The sequence below is a fragment of the Diadema antillarum genome, unplaced genomic scaffold (assembly GCF_040938485.1).
Source record: "Diadema antillarum isolate AM-2024a unplaced genomic scaffold, OU_Dant_1.0 scf00000065, whole genome shotgun sequence".
In the NCBI taxonomy this organism is placed as follows: Eukaryota; Metazoa; Echinodermata; class Echinoidea; order Diadematoida; family Diadematidae; genus Diadema; species Diadema antillarum.
The window spans coordinates 2,694,166-2,701,056 of NW_027270954.1; positions in this window are offsets into that span (position 1 = coordinate 2,694,166).

Consider the following 6,891-nt stretch of genomic DNA (forward strand, 5'->3'; position numbering starts at 1 on the left):
TACTTAGCTCCTTCTGATACTCATGCAAAAGAGGAAAAGAAAATATGAGCTCAACAACATAAATACTGATATCTGAGCACTGTCTGATCGTTTGGTTTTATAATACAGACAATTGAAAAGAAAAAAAGAGACCAACGTACCTCGTAGGATATACATATTATACAAATATATTAGAATCATTGCAAATTTACCCAAACCATACATGGATTCAATGAATACCAAATATTATACAAATGTTTATGAGGAAACCCAGACAACTTGGTCAAAAGTGTGAATTTTCAAACTTTATAATCAAAGGAGAAATCCAGGCCATTTTCATAATTTCACATCATGTAGTACATAAATCAACAGCGCTATATTTAGATTTGTGGAATTAATTGTGGTCCTTGGGCAGAGAAACCAGTACTCTGTAAACCTCAAAAGCAAATTACACTGAATAAACAAGGATGATGACATAGCACAGCTTCACCACAAGAATGCATGAGTGGGGCTCACCATATGAATGCATGAGTAGGAGGGTCACATATTTCAGAAATGTAATACTATGCAATATCGCTTGCTTCACAAGTTCACCTGTGTAGAATCAATGAATGCGTTCTTTTTTTTGTTTTGCTTCCCTGAGCCCCCACTCATGCATTAGATGGTGAAGCTGTGCTTTACTTATGTATCACCATCCTTATTCATTGTGATCTGTTCAAAATATTGAAAACATTTGTATTCCTTATCCCATTTAATCATTAGTATTCTGTATCCAGTATAACCAATTTATAGTTGTTCAAATCAAAAGTCTGAAAATCATCTAGAATTCTACTTTAAATCCATGTGATGACATGTGCCATCACCATATCTGATTACTGACTCAAGAGATCATTCAGTATATTGTATTTAACACTGTTGGATTGGAACAGTAATTTGTAACAAAAATACAAATACAGAAAGAAATTTTCAAATCTTCCAGTTTCATGAAAGGTACTCCCTGACCAATGATGTCCTACTGACATGGTAGGCCTACTGTAAAAGCTGTCATTTTTTGCATAGATCACAGATATTTTCACGAAAGAAGAGCCCAATACAAGCAGGTAACAGACATTTTGACAAAATGTTGTTTTTGCGACTTGACACCACCCTGGGATATCCTAAGTGCACTCATGCCTGTCCATTCACATTTTTGTTTGCCCACTACCTTTTCTCATATTTGCAAAAATAACAGGTCTTCAAGTGTTCTTCAATCATGCAAAAAATAAATAAATAAATAAATAAATAAAAAGAAAAAAATAATGTGGGCAATCCTAAATCATTCTAGAGGCTTCTCAACAGTACTGTATACAGCCACATTAAGTAATTACCCTCAGATAAAATTAACAAAAAAGTGATCTGTATCAAAGTAATATGATTAAATTGAGGTGGCTTTTGGGTTAAATTCTAATAGAAGGATTAGGTTAAGAGTTTAATAGGCTTAGTAAGGTAATTAAAGTTTATAGGAATAATACTAGGGCTAGGGTTAGGCTGATAATAGGTTAGGGCTTAGCTGAAGTTTGAAACCTAGAATGATTTACCCCTCTGAAACCCATGATAGCCTGTAAACCTGAATCCAAGAAATTACCTACAGGGTAGATATATGATATGGGTAGATAAATCACAATGAAAATTAAATAAATTTACTCCCCCCCCCCCCCCCCTTGCAATTTAACACCAAAACATGTATTAACAACTGGAAATTGCAGTGTGACCAGAGTGTAATACAGTGTATTTATCAGTTACGAGGTAAACCATATTTGGCAAACGGGCGACAGATAAATATTTAAACGGAAAAGAGGTAAAAAATTAAGGGAAATGTCGCGTCGCTGCTCCCATGCTCTACGTGTCTATTTCACTGCACACACCACGCACATGTGCACACAGCTGGGCCTACCTACGTCACCTCCCTGCACATACGCACCAGGGAGGGTGGACAGCACACACCCCAACGCACCTGCTACGAAGACATTGTAAACCAAAGCCCAATAGCCCACGAGAAGTCTGACGTCCACACAGCTGTAAAGACCAACTTATATTGCCCCTGCCCTGTCTGGAGGACATGATATTTGAAATCAACTGAGAGCAGAAAAGTTCCCAACTTACCCCTCTTTGCAGATCTGTTGAGAGTTTTGGATCTCGTTATAAGTAGCTTCACGGTATATAAGTCAGAAACTCGGCGTCGTATCAGCCTCGTTGCTGCATGAAGTAGTCAGCTCTGGTGGCAGGAAGCTGGATGTGTGCTATGCTACGCATGCGGTGCATACGTCTTCGGTGCTAGCTCTAGCTCTTCGTAGCGAAGCACAGGCAGGAGCTTCGCGAAGTAGAGCATTCAGCTGGGAGTGTCAGCTGTGTGGGCGTGACCCCCGGGGGTGACCTCGTCACGATGGCTGGCAGACAATTCCTGTTATCGTGGTGGATGAAATCCCTTTTAGGAACTCATCGTGACTTTTGTTGTTCGTTTTGATCAAATAAATTTTGTTGTCGGAGTCTTCGTTGTTGTGATTGTCATTGTTATCATCGCTAACATTTAGTTGCTTTCGTAAACAAGAATTAGTGATGTCTTCAATCACTCAGAATAAAAGCGAAGGCATTTCCACCAGCAGGGAGGTGGAAGTACAAGTATATACATGTACGCCATTCTTACGTAATGGTGGCGCCATTTACAGTGGAAGTTTTTTTGTCGGTGTGACGCCATACCACAGAACTCTTACACATAGAAGAATCATACCCATTCACAACCCGCTGAGCTCGGTGTCGCCACCGCGCACCCCGGATGCGTTTTTTTTTAAGACGGCACAGATTGGGGCATGGCGCGTGTTAAACCTATGGGAAAAACGTTGGGTTAGGGTTTTTGGTTATGGTTAGGGTTAGGGTTAGGGTTAGGGTTGGGGTTAGGGTTAGGGTTAGGGTTAGGGTTTGATGGTTAGGGTTAGGATTAGGATTAGGGTTAGGTTTAGGGATAGGGTCCCCGATAGATTTTTAGTTTCCCCAATCTGTGCCGTCTAAAAAAAACACGCACCCCGGATGTGACGCCTCAGTGCACATGCCGCCATGTTGCTTTGAATAGGGCTGCGGTACCTCCGCAGCTCCTCGCGAGTACGGTACGGTCAACTCACTGATCGGACAGTATGACAGCCGCTATAGCCCTTGATATTTACTTGAACTTGTAAACTGTCAAACTGGTACTTCTCAATCCAGCGTTGACCACAGATTCATGTACTCATTTATGTTATTTATTTCACACTCTTCCCTGAAAGTTGTCTGTATTGAAACAGGTGCTTTTTTCCCCTTTCGGATAGATCTATTTGACTTCGGAGACGTGATCTGCTTTGGTATAAAATAATCTAAGACGCGCGCCTGTCCTTCGTGTCCTGCCATTTTTCTGATACCCCTCTCACCCCTATGTCTTGCATTTTTTCCCCTCCAATGATATTGTAAGAAGATGTGTGTTCGTGCTTTTGATTTTTCTCCCATTAAACAGGTCAAATTAAATTTCCAGTCAGTCCAGATGTAAAAATCAATGATTTGTGGATATGATCATCTTCCCCATCTGACACTCGTTCAACATAAATTTGGAAAACAACATCACCTTAATTATCTATATTCCTGCTGTTATCATTATCATTAGTAGTGTGTAGTAGTTACCACTATTGCACATATTGGTATAGGAAGCAATATGCCTATAGGCATGTATACACTGTATATCTGTATACATGAAATAAAACAGAAATCGAGTTCATGCTAATCACCGACAATTTATTTCACCACACCAATTTTTGAGCGATTTGCAACAACACTTGAGAAAGAGCGAATCGCTCAAATATTTGTGTGCTGTAAATAAATTGTTGGTGATCAACATGAAATTGGTTTCTGTTTTACTTTCGATATCATGATATTGCTGCACCAACATGTAGACTACCTGGTACTCAATCAATCAATATATATATATATATATATATATTTATTTATTTATTTATATGTATGTATTCACACACTCACACACACACACATTACAAGCATGAACTCCTTTCAAGATTGTCTTCCACAAAAAACAGAAAGTTAAGTTGGACAGAGTTAATTTTCCTGATTTTTTACAATTTATTTGACATTCATCAAGGTCAAAGTTGATTGCTTAGAATCAACCACAGTACAGTGATATACCATTTGCTTGAAGTACACGTACCATTATCATACCTAATACGGCGGCTATAATCACAGGCAGTACATGCGTCAGGAACATATTATGCAAATGATAGGCAAGACCACCAGTGTCGCAAATTTGTGACAACTATTGTAATCACAAAATCAAATGCATATACATCTATAATGGACATGCAATAGGGCAACAACATAAAATTCATGAATAATGAACACTGTCTGGCAAGATTATCTAAGGCAATACATCAATATAGTGCACAATTTCACTTGCCCTTGATAGCTTCAAGCGTGATTCAAAAAGAAAATCCTAATGAGTGTAAAAACGCAATATGGTATAGTATGAAAACATATTGTGTTGATCCGCATGCACTATGGCAATATAAATCTACGAATTATGAACACTGAAAAGAACACCAAAGGCATTCCTGGCAACAGTATTAAAGGCAATACATTTGTAAATGTAAGATTTCACTTGTACTTAGCTCAGCATGATTCAAAATTAAATCCTTAGTAATGAGTTTAACAAACACTATCCCATACACTCTGTAGTATGAAAACATAATTTGGTAACAACATGTAAGCAAAACAAGGATCACAGATATACAACAAATGTATATCACGAAAGCAAATGCCTGTATAATCAACTATCATGCAATATAGCAACAACATAAAATCCATAAAGAATGAACACTGTCGGGCAAGAATATCAAATGCATTCTTGGCATAACAATATCAACTAAAGGCAATACATGAACATCTGTATAATGCAAGATTTCACACGCAACCATTTGCTTCAAACGAAATTCAAAGTGAAATCTAAAGAGTGTGAAAACATACTACACTGCATCTCAAAGTATGTACATGTAGGCAAAACAAGTGTCACAAATAAGACAACTACATGTATTGTATATCATGAAAGCAAATGCATGTACAATCACTTAGCATACAATATGGCAGTAAAATAAAACCATGAATAATGGACACTGGCAAGAATATTAAAAAAATATATCAAAGGCAATACTGTAGTATCCAAGATTTCACTTGCACTTTTTCACTTCAAGCACAATTCAAAATGAAATCCTTATGAGTGTGAAAACATACTATATGGTATAGTACGAAATGTTAACGTGGCAACAATATGTAGGCAAGACAAGTCTCGCAAATACATGTATGACAAATATTGCATATTGCGAAAGCAATGTCCCGGGGTTACTTTAATACTAGAGTACACAGTCAGTCTAGACAATCTAGTATCTAAACGACTGTAGACTATAGTGTAGTGTTGTCACTAACACCGACACTGGCCCACCACTAGTGCAACTAGTGCTCGTGGTACTGTGACTCTAACTAGCTAGACAAGAATAAATCTACGTGTAAAGTTTACACCTAGGCTCAAATTTACATAAATTTACACTTTTTACATGTACAAAGCTGTTTGCCCCAACACACAACGTACAGAGTGTAATATAGCCCCAGGGCCTAAATTAGGCCTACTTGATCTTTTTTATTTTGCATAGTAGTTGGTGGTAAACAGATATGTCGACGGCAAACACAAAATCCAGTGTCTGGGACTACCTTTGCTACTGCGCTCACAAGAAAGCCAACATACGACCGATCCGCCTAATTGTAACGTTACTTGGGGAATTAATTTACTTCTTATTCTCATCATGGCTTGGTGTCAAACTTACCTGTTTCCAAATCCTTTTGTCAAGTGATTTGTGCAGTTTACAGCCGCACAATATGGCATTTTAATGCCTCGCTCAGGGTCTCGGAACGTCAGAAAAACACGGTACAACATGCAGTCACTGTATGTGGATAGCGTCTGCTGGGATTTGCACGCAAAAAAGTTCCGCTAAGCAAAATGGCGGACGTCACGTGACAATGAGTCGAGCGACGGCGACAAAACGGGTGGCGAGTGATTCTTCTATGTGTAGAGTTCTGTGCGCCATACTCGTTGGGCCTACCCTGTGGGCCTTTTTTGTCATAGGGCTTATAGGGTGACATTCAGATGTGGCGAAATTAGTCATGTTCGGACCATTTCTGAAAGTTTGGATGTGTTTTGGTATAAAAGTCATGCACAGTTAATATACCTTAAAACGGCGCCACATGATGTGTTTCTGTACTTTTTACTAGAGAGCAAACTTTGATCCATCACAGCCTGTCTTCTTATATTTCTCTTTGAGCACTGTATTCCCCTATTCCTAAATTCTCCATCCGTGGCCGATATGTCACTCCCATCATGCACCTTTTATAGGTATAATAAGATTTTAATAACTCTCGTTTAAAGGGATGGTAGGCCTACAGTAATGGTAGAGATGAAAATTGGGCTTTTAAATTTTTGCAAGATACCAAAAAAAAAAAAAAAAACCCACTTATGATATAGTGCAGAGCATACCATTTTATGAAGTATTCAAAGTTTATTTGATGAAAATCGGGCTTGGAATGACTGAAACATCCAAAAATAAAGTCAAACAAAGCGATTGTTAAAAGTGTGGGTTCCACACTTTATTAGAATTGCTCTTTTTTGGATATCTCAGCCATCTCAAAACCAATTTTCATCAAATAAACATTGCATTCCTCATAGAATTAGATACTCTTTCATATTTCAAAAGAGGTTTCTCATTATCTCACCAAAAAATGTTAGAAACCTTGAATTAGGTCTCAATTAAAACTATAATTATGATCCCTTTAATTTGTTTATGTAGTTATGTTCAT